Here is a 14,251-nt window from a genome sequence, read left to right on the forward strand (position 1 = left end):
ACCAAAACTTTGAGGTTTTTTTTCACATTTCCTTCTACTAGCCTGGATCTACATCTGTGAAATTTTTTTTTTTACACAAGGTAAGTGCAGGGCTCCATGTTTGTCTTTGTTAATTTTGACCTAACATCTTTACTTGTGAAGATGTTTGAATCCTGAGTCTGACATCTGTGCTCATGGCTAGCCTTCCTATCATTGAAGCATTTGAACAAGATTGTATAATAAGCCTTTATTTTATCTAAATCTTGATTAAATCTTTGAACCTCTTTGAGTAATTAATTATTCCTGGGAAATGTGAGAATTTAATATGGCCATGTTTGAAAGTTGATATTTCTTGATTTTTATCATTTTTTCTCTTGTCCTCACTTACTATCGTTGATTCATTTATAAGAGAAATGTCCTCCCAAGAATGGGATACACGAATTAGGGGAATAACAACATCTAATTTTTCAGCAAGCCTTGTGGATATCTCTCATTCTCACCTCACTCTCTATCTTCACTGCTTTTACCTTAGTTCAGACTCTTATCATCTCTCATCTAGACTATTACTTCAGCCTCCTCACTGCAGTTTCTGTACAATTGCATCTCTTTCATTCCACTGTCCGTACTACTGCCAGAGGGGTCTTTATATTGTACAAAGTACATCTTGTAGTTTCACTGCTTAAGATCTATGAATAATTTCAATTTTTTATAGGATAAAGTACACATTTCTTAATAAACATGTAACATTTTCCGTAGTCTGACTTCTATGTAACTCTCCAGGTTGTTCTCTTAAATCTCTGGACCTTTTATTTCAGAGCAACCGATCCTTTCCGCAATTATAGCTTCAGATCTTGGATGCCTGGTAGATGCCTACTTAAAACTCAGTTCAAGTATCAGTTGTTGCTTTTTCTCTAGAAAAATTTCTGAATTCTTCTCCCTCCGTTCCCCAATTCGAGGGATTTATTACTTCTTTTTTTAACTCTCCATTCTACAATGTGAATATGTCTATTAGAGAATGTAAAACACTTTATTACACTTGTTTACTTGTTCTCTTCCCCTGCCTACATTCCTTGAAGGATATCCTAAGTCTTATTCATCTCTGGATCTCTAGCACCTAGCATAGTACCTGGCACGGTGTGGATACCCAGTGAATGCTGAGGGGGATTAATGAGAACCACCAGAAACCTTTCATAGGCCACAGTTTGGAGAACACTGTGCTGGAACTCTTTGAATATTGAATCTGGCAGAAATAGATTAGGAAAACCAGCCAGATGTTGTTTTTAAGGGTTCTGTTTTTAGCATGTAAATTAAAATTTCATTTAGAAGTACAAGTCTAATTTGGGAACCAGAATGCAGTTGTAGAGCTTGACAAGATTACATATGTAAATTCCCCAAAGGCTGATCTATCATCATGTCTTCCTGAAACAGTGCAGAATGTGTGGAAGAAGAAAGGTCTTTCAATCTGTATCCCAGAATTGCTCCTCTAGCCCTCTTGCCTGCCTTGTTTAGTTACCAGCACTTGCCCTGCTGTGCTCAAGTTATCACCACAGAGGCAGCTTTCTCCTTGTCTCTCACAAAAATGCTCTGGACTCTGAGCCCCAGGCTAGATTGTACCCTGTCCCATTTCAAATCCTTCAGGGTCAGGTTTTTACTGTCTTCAGGATAAAATCTAGCTGTCTTAGCATGCCACACAAGGCCTTCCACGATCTAGTTCCCGTCTCCCTCTCCAGAATCCTACGTTCTTCCTCCACACGTAGTCTTCCTGGAACTTATTTTCACACTTGTTTACCTGGCTAATATTTAGACATATTTTAAAGGTGGTTTAGGAAGCCTTTAGTGAGGAGAGTCTAGATGTTGCCTCTCTGTGCTCTTGTGGAGTGCCTTGAGTTTACCTCACATTTCTAACATTTATCACATTATACTATAAAGTAATGGTTTACTGGTTTGCCTCTTCCACTAATACCTTTGACAAACAAGAAGTTTTAAGATTTATGATTGTATTACTAGAACCTAGCAAAATGGCTGCATGGTAGTCATATATAAATGTTTTGTTAAATGAATTGATAAATCCATATCCATAGCACAGGAGGAAATTAAAAAAATTGCTCCCATTTGCTATGGAATAGAAGAATATACTTTTAAGAAATTCTTTTTCAATTTAACAGCTATTTATTGAAATTTCTCTCTCTCTCTATATTTTTAGTTCTATAGTGAATGCAGATGTCTCTATTAATAGTAATCAAAGAATATACAGTTTTCTGCACTATGACTAGCACATAAGTGGAAAGTTAGTGTTTAAGTGACTGGCTGAGAAGTGGATATTAAGTCATATACAATTAGCTGTAATACAAAATCAAAGAGGTATAAGTAGAATCCTTGTAAGATCAAGGGAGGGAGATAATTTGCTGCAAAATGTTGGGAAATTGGATGCAAACTACTCTTTCAGGGCAAAATGGGCCAACCATTTCTTTTGAAAGGCTGTAGGATAAAAACAGAGAGGTCCAAGACCAAAGCTTGAAGAACTGGGGGCCATTCATGGTTATATACTTAAAAAGTAGGCAAGCAAGGATTCAGTCTTGGGTCTATATTTCTCCAAACCCCATGGCACCAAACTGTACTGTCTGTACTGAATTTTCCCTTCTTACAGAAATACAACTTTTTTTCCATTATATGTTTTATTATTTTCAGTGTAGTCCTTAACTAGATGGTCAGTTTTTTGAGAGTGTTAGTATTAATTATTAGTATATCCTTATTCTTTTATTGAGTGATGGATTGATTTACAGCTTATTTTTCTTGTATATTCTCCTTAGTTCTGGGTACAATATAGGGTGGGTTCAAAAATAGATCTTCAATACATATTTGGTAATTGAAGCATCCTGTGATTGAATGTAGCTTAACAAATCTAAACATGTAGAGGTACATGTGCCTAGAAAGAACTAAGATATGTATATTTAGGAAATAATTTTCTAAAAGTTTTTATTTTTTGAGTCCTTGCAATATATATTGTAAATATATTTGTAATGACAACAGCATGGTGAGATTTTATAATATGCTAGGAAGAAGCTGAGTAATGCGTACTAGTTCACTGAGATTAAAGTCCCCAAATGAATAGGTTGTCTTTCCTAAAACACCCTCAAGTAGGAATTTTACATTTACTTTCTTGGCTGAGAATTTGTGGGTTAAGTCTCATCTTCAATGTAATTTTCTCTCAAAATTATGAAGCCTTAGAAATATGACTTTATAATGGAACTTCTGACAGATCCCTTTAGCTGCATGTCACTTATACATAGAGGTAATTTGTTACGTCTTCGAAGGTGTTTTAGCCTGAGAGGTGGAATACATGTTCTATATAAAGGTCAGTTTTAATTAATAAGCTGTTTTCCTCATTTTTGACCAATATGAATTGCTTGTAACTTTTGTGTAAAGTAGTTTTCCATGTAAAAATAAAACAAATTGAGACTTTGTCACATCCATCATCAGCATAACCCACTTAAATGTCAAAAATTTTATGCAGCCCTGAAGTCTGTTTCTAGATGTCTCAGCAGGCCTATTTATCAGAGTAAAATAAGATATAATTATCATATTATTTCATCAGGTACATGCTACATCTATAGAGATACATCTTTGTTTTTCCCTACACAAAATATGCTCATAATTTTTTTGTTAAATATTTGTTATCCATGTAGTATTTTTCAAAGCATGTAAATAATAATAACATTAATAAGATTAGATCTTTATTTCCTGAAAGAGAAACCTCAATTGTTTTATTTTTTCTTTTGTCTCTAACTTCCTTAAATTAAAAAAATTCATGGTGTTACTCTGTCTCTATGTTTGAAGGCAAATATTTTATACACTATTACAAGAGTGTTTTACAGTGCGTAATTTAACTGGGTGCTGCAGTATTCAGTGTTTACTTCAAAGGAAAGACTTTTACTAAGATGTTCTTTATGGGTTTCAATTTAAATTATTCCCTTTCTTTTCTGAATCCTCCCTTATACTTTAGAATTGAATCTTTTATTCTTTTGTTAAATATACTTCTTTCAAGATACAGACGTCTTAATAATGATGATAATAATGATAATGATGATCATAATAATAATAACCAACTACTTATTGAGTAAATACTGTATTCTGGGTGATATACATATATTTTCTGTAACTTTCAGAACAAAATAAGCAAACTCTAAGCAAACAGACTCAGAGAGGTTAGGTTAAATTATTTAAAGTTGCTCTGCATACATATCTGAGTTAGGTGGATTCAATCTCAGATCTGTGTGACTTTGAAATCCAAATTCTTACTACTAATTCATGCTGCCTTAACTAAATGTAGGGGTATTAAGTAAGAGTAAAGAGTTTGGGTTCAAAAATATGCATGCTATATGGCTGAACATTAAAATGCACAGAAGTGAAGAAATTGAAAGTTATTATTCCATAACAACAATTATTCCATGCCACTTTGGATTATTTTGTACTGCTGTAAATGCCATTATTTTTCATGGTTTTAGATGCAGTCAAATGTAATTGAGATATGAGAATAACTTTGCATTTTCCGCCGTGTGTATTTAAATAATCAACCATTATATTGCATTAACATTACGGGCTATAGTTATCCCACCCTTCTTTCTGTCAGCATATGCATATTTTGTGGTATCTTGCTTCCTTTTACTATTTGGTCTCACTGTATCACAACTGTTTATCTTAGTAAACTGTAAATGTAAGTGTGCTGTTTGTTCTTTGGATAGATTTAAAATATATCGCATAATGCCTGTGCTCTCAACAGACAAACAAAAAACAATATTCAATATTGAAATAAGATTTAGCTCCTAAAAGTCCTTTTTTATTTTAGTAATTCAATGGATATTTATACATTACTGATATTGTGCCAAGCATTGTGTCATACCTGGGGTGGAAAGAGAGAAAGTAGTGATAAAAAGATAAGACATTAGATTCTTCTGATGAGAAATCACAATTACTAAGGGTAAAAGGCACACGTAATTAGTAATAAAAAGGTAATAACGTTGTGATAAAGATATAAACAAAATCTCTGGGGATGTAGAGGAGCAATGACTAGCATTGCTTAGGGGAGTCAGTAAGACTTCCCAGAGGAGATAAGGTTTTATGTAGATCTATAGGGTAAGTAGGATTTCTCCATAAGGAAAAACAGGGGTATGCATATATCTAGGCATATGGAAAACATAATAAAGAGTTCCAGTGTTTGCATTTGTGTGTAGAATCACTATAAACACAATTGCTACAAATACTAACTGATATAAGGATATGGTATTAGTGATTCAAACACAGTGCGTGACAATGCTGTTGGTAACGTGATTTTCTAAAATAGTGATACTTCTGGATCAATTTATAAACAAATCAATTATAATCTTTTCTTGATTTACATGTCAGGTGCCTTCTTGGAAAAATCAGTATACATTAAAGGCATACAACATGTGTAAAACAGAGTTGGGTTCTAAGCTCACATAATTCTAAGTAGAATTTTTACCTACATGAACATCTATATAGGACATTTGGAAATGGTACTGGGCTCTCCTCTAGTCTGCAGTATATCTGGCATCCCTGGTCTTCACCAACCAAATGCTATCAGTGCTCCTTCATCATTATGGAAACAAAAAAGTGCCTAATGAATTTCCAAATGTTCTCTAGGAATACTGCTCACATTGATAACTATCTCAGCGGAATAGTTAAAATAATAGTAGAACTAACAAAAATTGTTAGAAACAGAAGTGGAGAGTAATGTCCATGAGCTATTTCCTTATTTTTCCTAGCAGAGTATCAATTGTGGCAAATATATAACATATACCCAATACTCTGACCTTCAAATTTAAGTTTCTTCAGCCTCTCCAAACTCTTATTTCTGTCTTTTCAAATCAGAAAATCACCCTGTTGTAATTGAGAACCCTCTACATGCACCAAGTTCTGGGAGGTGTCACTAATCTGAAAGCTAGGACTATCATCAGGCTCACCTCATTTATTTCCCTTTTCTGAGGATCACAGTTTGGCACTGCTTGTCATCCCAGTGTGGAAAGAGTTGTTTCATATATATTTATCCAGTTTTCTAGTTGCTTTTGGTGAGGATATGGATCTAGTCCTAGTTACTCTCTCATGGCTAGTAGTTGTCATATTAGCAATTGCTTTCCCCTCCACTCTCCCTGTGAAGACTTTGAGGAGTTTGCTGGAAGAGTTTGCAAGTCACCGTTGCAGACATGCACCCCTAAACACACACGCGTGCATATACCTCACTCTGAAAGAGGAGAGGAAGGTATGTATAACTTTGAAAAGAAGATTTCAATTTTTTTTTCTTCTTCTCCCCAAAGCCCCCCCAGTACATAATTGTATATTCTAGTTGTAGATCCTTCTAGTTCTACTATGTGGGATGCTGCCTCAGCATGGGGATGAGCAGTGCTAGGATCCAAACTGGCAAAACCCTGGGCCACTGAAGTGAAGCGCATGAACTTAACCACTTGGCCACGGGGCCAGCCCCAATTTCAAAATTTTGATGACATTGTAGTTTGCCCCTCCCCCTTACCTGCAGCCCCTGGCAACCATTAATTTTTGTTTTTTTAATCCCTATAATTTTGCCTTTTAGAAAAATGTCATGTAAATAGATTAAAAACAATATAGTCTTCTGAGTTTGGCTTCTTTCATTTAGTATAACGCATTTGAGATTCATGCGTGTTGTGTAAATCAGTAATGTGTTCCCTTTTGTGTCTAATTAGTATTCCATTGTATGGATGTACCACAGATTTTTTTATACATTCACCAGTTGAAACCATTGGATTGCTTCCAGCTTTGAAAGCTGCTATAAACATTCATGTGCAGGTTTTTGTGTGAACATGTTTTCATATCTCTTAGGTAAATACCTAAGAGTTGAATTTCTGGGTTGCACGTTAAGTATATATTTAAATTTACAGCAAAGTGACAAACTATTTTTTAAAGTGGCTGTACCATTTTACATTTCTATCAGAAATGCATGAAAGTTTCAATTGCTTTGCATCATTATCAACCCTGGGTTTGGTCAATTTTTTTTATTTTAGCCTTTTAACGTGTGTAGTAATATCTCATTGTGGTTTCAATTTGCATTTCCCTGTTGACTAATGATGTTGAGCATCTTTTCATGAACTTATTTGACACCCATATATCTTCTTTGGTGAAGTGTCCCAGAAAATCTTTTTCTTTTTTTTCTGTGAGGAAGATTGGCGGTGAGCTAACATCTGATGCCAATCTTCCTCTTTCTGCTTGAGGAAAACACATCTGTGCCAGTCTTCGTCTATTTCGTATGTGGGATGCTGCCACAACATGGCTTGATGATCAGTGTGTGGGTCTGCGCCCAGGATCTGAACCCATGAACCCCGGGCTGCTGATGCAGAACACGCAAACCCAATCATTATGCCACTGAGCTGGCCCCTGCTAAAATCTTTTGTGTTTTAGATTCAGTCTTTATCAGATATGTATTTTGAAAGTATTTTCTCTTAGTCTGTGGCTTGACTTTTTTTTTTTTTAATTAAAAGTCCCTTTCAAAAAGCAGCAATTTTTAATTTGATAAAATCCAGTTTATACCTATTTTCTTTTATGGTTTGTGATTTTTTTTGTCTAATGTGAGAAAACCTTGCTTAACACAAGGATACACAGATAGTCTCCTAGGTACATTCTTTTGATTTGTCCACTTAAAAAAACTTTCCATTTATTTCGTGTTTTAGGGTGATTTTTTTATTGTGGTAAAGATACATAACATTCATCATTTTAACCATTTTTAAGTGTGCTGTTCAGTGGCCTTATGTACATTTCTTGGAGGAAGTTATCAGGAAGAAGCAACTGCTGGCTTGACCTATGACCTGGCTAATTTGAAGCAGCTCTCTCTCTCCCCTCTCCTTGGAATATGCAGTCCACTTGCCTTCCCCATGCTAGCAGCTGCCCAAGGACACAGCCTTGAGATAGTAATGTGGTGTAGAGACCATCTGGACTGGGTACATGATTGAACCCTGTCAAGGTGCCCTGTGTATGTGACTGAATCCAGTTAAGGCCTCTATATAAACTTTAAGATTTGGTGGGTAGGTGTGGAAAACTACAGGCAGCTGAGTACAAGCCTCATAAGTAAATTCCTTTGATTTAACCTGCCACCTAACAATCTGGAGTGGTCTACCTTTTTCTCTCCCTGCCCTCTGAGTACAGGGGCTAGTTACAGATTACCCCCAGGAAGCTCCTGAGGAGCCTATGATCCAACAGCATTCACAGTGTTGTACACCACCACCACTATCCATTTCCAGAAACTTTTTGTCATCCCCCAAAAAAACTCTGTACCCATTAGACAATAACTCCCCATTTTCTTTTCCTTCCAGTGCCTAGTTACCTCTATTTCATTTTCTTTTGCAATAAGAAAGAAATTATAAGTGGAATTATACAATATTTGTCCTCTGGTGTCTGGCTTATTTCACTTAGCATAATGTTTTCAAGGTTTATCCATGTTGTAGCATGTATCAAAATTTCATTCCTTTTTAAGGCTGAATAATATTCCATTGTATGTATATACCATGTTTTAAAAAATCCATTCATCTGTTGGTGGAAATTTGGCTTTCCACCTTTTGGCTATTGAGAATAAGGCAGCCATGAACATTGGTGTACAAGTATCTGAGTCCCTAATTTCAGTTGTTTTGGCTATATACCTAGGAGTGGAATTTCTGGATCATATGATAATTTTATGTGTAAAACTACTTTTATGCCACCAAGCTGTTTTCCACACCACCAAACTGTTTTCCACAGTGACTGTATCATTTTACATTCCCACCAGCAATATGCAATGGTTCTGGTTTCTCTATGTCTTAACCAACAATTGTTATTTCCCTTTTTTTTTTTTATAATGGCTATCCTAATGGATGTGAAGAGGTATCTCATGGTGATTTTGATTTGCATTTCCCTAATGACTAGTGATTTTGAGTATCTTTTTATGTGCTTATTGACTGTTTGTGTATCTTCTTTGGAGAAATTTCTATTCAAGGTCTTTGCCTATTTTTGAATTGGTTTTTTGGTGGTGGTTGTTGAGTTGTAGGAGTTCTTTGTGTATTCTGGTTATTACTCCCATATCAGATACGTAATTTGCTAATACTTTGCTCTGTGGGTTGCCATTTTATTCTGTTGGTGGTGTTTGATGCACAAAAGTTTTTAATTTTGATGAAATTCAGTTTGTTTTTTTCTTCTATTGCCAGTGCTTTTGGTGTCATATCCAAGAAATCATTACCGTATCATCAATCAATGTCATGAAGATTTCCCTCTGTTTCTTCTAAGAGTTTTATAATTTTAGTTCCTATGTGCAGGTCTTTGACCCCTTTTAAGGTAGTTTTTGTATATTGTGTACGTGTCCAATCTCATTCTTTTGTGTGTGGAAAACTCTATTTTCTTCTATAAGTTTTATAGTTTTATGTCATATTTGGGTCTTTGTTCCATTTTGCATTAATTTTTAGTTTTTTTTCAGTATATAGAAAATTAATTGGTCCAACATCATTATTATTCTCTCTACACTGAATTGCCTTTGCACCTTCTTTGAAAATCAACTGGCCATATATGTGTGGGTATATTTCTGAACAGTCTCTTCTGTTACAATGAACTGTGTATCTGTCTCTTCTCTAATTACACACTGTTGTTCTTTTCAAAATTGTTTTGTTTATTAGTTTGTTTGCTTTTCCATATGAATTTAGAATCAGCTTGCTGACTATTTGGTTAGGATTATGTTGAATCTATAGATCAATTTGTGCAGAATTGATATCTTGACAATATCGTGTCTTCTAATCCATTAACTTGATTTATTTCTCCGTTTATTTAGGCCTTTTTTGACTTCTCCTGTCAGTGTTTTTAGTTTTAAGCATACAGATCTTGCATATGTTTGTTAGATTTATACTTAAGTATTTTATGTTTTTTGGTGTTATTGTAAACATTACTGCTTTATATTTTTAATTTCCAATTGTTTTTTGCTAGTATATAGAAATACAGTTGACTTTTGCTCATTGACTTTTGTCCTGTAACTTTGCTGAACTCATTTTTAGTTCTAGGAGCTTTTTGGTAGATTCTTTGAGATTTCCTATCTAGACAGTTATGTTGTCTATGAATAGGGATAGTGTATATATTTTTGTTTTTCCTTTTTGTCTTGTTTTGTCCTTATTGTTGTCTCGTTTAGGACTTTTAGAATGATGTTGAATAGGAGAGGTAAGAGTGGACATCCTTGCCTTGTGTCTGGTATTAGGCAGAAAAATTTTAGTCTTTTATCATTAAATATAATTTAGCTGTATTCTTTCTAAATATATATAATATTATATAAAATAAATATATAAAGTTGTCTTTATCAGGTTGAGGAATTTCCTTTACTTCAGTGTATGCTGAGAAAAGTAGATACTTAATTTTGTCAAACAAATTTTTTTTTCTGTCTACTGGGATGATCATATAGATTTGAGTTTTAATCTGTTGATATGGTGAATTACAGTGACTGACTTTTGAATGTTGAACCAATCTTGCATTCCCAAGACAAATTGTACTTGGTCATGATGTATTATAGTTTTTACGTGATTTGCTAATAATTTGCTGAGGATTTTGAGTCTATGTTCGTAAGGAATGCTGGTCTTTAGTTTTCTTTTTTTGGTAATATCTTTGCTTTGTCATTTCATCTAAATTCACAAAAATTATGGGCTTAAGATTATTGAACTGTTCTCTTATTATCCTGTTAATGCCTGTAGGATTTTAGTGGTTTGCTTTTCATTCCTGATATTGCTAGGTTTTCAGCTAGTTCTATTGATTACAGAGATTGTAGTGTCGAAGGGACTCCAATATAATTATTTCTATCAGTTATCCTTCATGTATTTTGAGACTCTGTTGTTTGGTGCATACACATTTAGGATTGTTATGTGTTCTTGGTGAATTGACTCCTTTGTCATTGTATAAAGTCTCTCCTTATCCCTGGTTTTATTCTTGTTCTTCAGTCTATATTGACCTCAATATAGCCTCTCTGACTCTCTTTTGATTATTGTTTGCATGGTATGTCTTTTGCTTGTAACTTACACCCATGGCTTTTTATTTAAATTTGACTTTCTTTTTTTTAAAGATTTTATTTTTCCCCTTTTTCTCCCCAAAGCCCCCCAGTACATAGTTGTATATTTCATCGTGGGTCCTTCTAGTTGTGGCACGTGGGACGCTGCCTCAGCGTGGTCTGATGAGCAGTGCCATGTCCGCGCCCAGGATTCAAACCAAGGAAACACTGGGCCGCCTGCAGCGGAGCACGCGAACTTAACCGCTCGGCCACGGGGCCGGCCCCTAAATTTGACTTTGTATACATAGCATATCATTGGATTTTCCTACTTGTTTAATTTGGCAAGTCTCTATCTGTGAAACATATCATTAAATGGTCTAAATTAAATGTAAGATCATTTAATGATATATTGGAATTTAATTATAATATTTGCTAGTTTTTGTCTATTTCTCCATCTGTTCTTTGTTCCCTTTCACCATTCTTGTTTTCTGCCTTCTTTTGGATTGATCAACTATTCCTTTTAGTTTTATTTTATCTTCACTATTGGCTTATTTATAGCTTTAAAAGTGTTTACCCTAGGCTTTTTAATATCCATTTTTAATTTATTATAGTCCATCTACTTAAACAATATTATACAGCTTTATATTTAGTTTAAGAAACTTGGAACAATATACTTCCAGTTGTTCCCTCCCATCTTTTGTATTATTGCTGCCATATATTTTACTCTTAATATATGACATAAACCCACAATTAATCGCTACTGTTTTTTCTTTAGATAGTCATCTTTTGGAGTGATTAAACGTAAGACCATTTATATTTACCTTGACTTGTATCGTTTCTGGGGTCCTTAATTTCTTTATGTGGATCTTAGTTTATGTCTGTTATCGTTTTTTCTCCTGCCTGAAGAACTTTTTTTAACATTTCTTGTAATATCAGACTGCTAATAATGAATTCTCTCAGCTTTTGTCTTTCTCACATGTCTTTATTGTTGCCTTAATTTTTGAAAGCTATTTTCAAAGGGTCTAAAATTTCAGGTTGACATTTTTTCTTTTAATAATTTAGCGATCATCCGTTGACTTCTGGTTTACATAGTTTTTTATGCATAATCTACTGTAATTTTTATCTTAGCTGTGTGATTTGTATTTTTAAATACGTGTCTGGTTTTAAAAAATATATTGTACTTTGTGCTTCTTGGGTCTGTGGCTGAATATCTTTCATTAATTGTGGAAAATAGGTATTATCTCTTCAAATATTTCTTATGCCCCATTCTCTCTCATCTCCTTCTGGAATTCCAGATATATATATGTTAGGTCATTTGATATCATTCCAAAGCTGTTGGATGCTGTGTTCATTCTCTTTTAATTTCTTTTTCCTTTTTTTCTTTGTTTTTCTCTTTAGCTTATTTCTATGGGAATAGAGTTTACTAATTCCTTCCTCATCTGTGTCAAGTCCACGATGAGCACATTGAAGACATTTTTTCATCTCAGTTACTGTGTTTTTTAGTTTTAGCATTTCTTTTTGTCTCATTATCGTAGTTTTTATCTCTCTACTGAAATTCTCCATTTGTTTATGCATTTTGAACTCCTTTTCCACTAGAGGTTTTAACATATTAATCTTTGTTATTTTAATTCATTGTCTTATAGTTCCAATATCTAGTTATTTCTGAATCTAGTTCCATTTATTGTGCTTCCCCTAGATAGTAGGTTGTCTTGTCTTGAGTTTTTGTGTGCCCCACATTTTCTTTTGAGGAAGATTAGCCCTCAGCTAACATCTGCTGCCAATGCTCCTCTTTTTGCTGAGGAAGACTGGCCCTGAGCTAACATCCGTGCCCATCTTCCTCTACTTCATATGTGGGACGCCTGCCACAGCATGGCTTGACAAGCAGTGCATTGGTCTGCATCCGGGATCCGAACCAGCTAACCCCGGGCCGCTGAAGTGGAGCATGCGAACTTAACTGCTGTGCCACTGGGCTGCCCGCCCCCCCCCCCCCATGTTTTTTTTATTGAATGCTGAATACTTGGTGTAGAACAGTAGAAAATGATAGAAATACTGTTTGTCACTGGAAATGGATGCACCTCTTCTCTTAGGTCATTTGTGTGAGGACTTATGGCAACCTAGTCAGGAGTTAAGCTGGGTTGAGTTTCATTGTTGCTATGGTATCTTTAATGTGCTGCTGGCTTCAGATTCTTCTAGGATTACTTATTCCTGTGGGAAAGGGCTAGGGTGATTGAGGGTTTTTCCTCAATGTTCTGCTATACCCTAAACTTCTGTTCTTCCCTGGGTACTCCTACTGCAAATGGGGATTCTCTCCATGCTTTTGTCTTCTCCAGAAGCAGATTGGTGTTGTTTGTTATTCATTGCTTGTATCTTGGTGTTGAGGAAGCAGGAGTATTTCTTTTGTCCTGGTCTAGCCTCAGTCTTAGGTAGGCCCTGTATGCTCTGGTCTTGGGGTGGAGTATTTTTTCAATGATCCCACCTCTCCTTCCTTTTTCAACTCTGCCTTGAATCTTTGATGGGTCTTGTGTGAGACAGAGTTTTCTGCCCCAATTATATATTGATATATAATCTTGGGCCCAGGACTGTTTCCTGCCCCTCCCCCAGGTATAGTGGACTTTTCTTTTTTGGTGCTCCTCGTCCTTTAATGGGTCCCACTTATGCACTGGGGATACAAAGTTTGCTTTTCCTCCCTTAGTGGCTTAAGTTCTTTTTTTTCATAGGGGAAAAGGAAATTGGGTGGGCTCCATGCCTTTTCTATAACAGAAGCCACTCCCTTTCTCTAGCCTGCATCACAAAGAAAGGCCGTTTTTGTTTTTCTACCCTGCCCCTAATCTTTCTCCTAAAAACTTGATGGAGCCCTGTACAGAATAGTGTGCAAGTGAGTGTGAATTCCTTTGTGCCGATAGCTCCCAGGAATTCTACACTCTTGTGCTTCCTATACTTGACCTTTAATAATTTTAAATAATTTAGCTTAATTCTTTTTACTCACTTCTGTGGCATTGGCATTTCTTCCTCCTGTGCTCTTCCGTAGACCTTGCTTCCCATATTTTTTTGGTGGGGCCGGACTTTCCTTGGTTATCAGATTATTGGTTGCCCTGCAATCTCAGTTCTCTAATACATTTCTAAAAGTTATGATTTTGTTCTTTATTGAGATAATTTTTATTAAGGTGGAAGCGATGATCTTTCTAGCTTTCTGCATCCTAGGTGCAAGTGAAACTTCCAAAACTTTAAAAAATATAACTTCTGTTA

At 35.3% G+C, this 14,251-nt stretch overlaps 1 protein-coding gene across 5 annotated transcripts in view; it reads left to right on the forward strand.

Moving 5' to 3' along the window:
* The window catches only part of AGBL4 (AGBL carboxypeptidase 4), a 1,226,144-nt gene that overhangs the window by 79,604 nt on the left and 1,132,289 nt on the right, over positions 1 to 14,251 (forward strand). The window lies entirely within an intron of this gene.

The sequence above is a fragment of the Equus przewalskii genome, chromosome 2 (genome assembly GCF_037783145.1).
Source record: "Equus przewalskii isolate Varuska chromosome 2, EquPr2, whole genome shotgun sequence".
Taxonomy (NCBI): domain Eukaryota; kingdom Metazoa; phylum Chordata; class Mammalia; order Perissodactyla; family Equidae; genus Equus; species Equus przewalskii.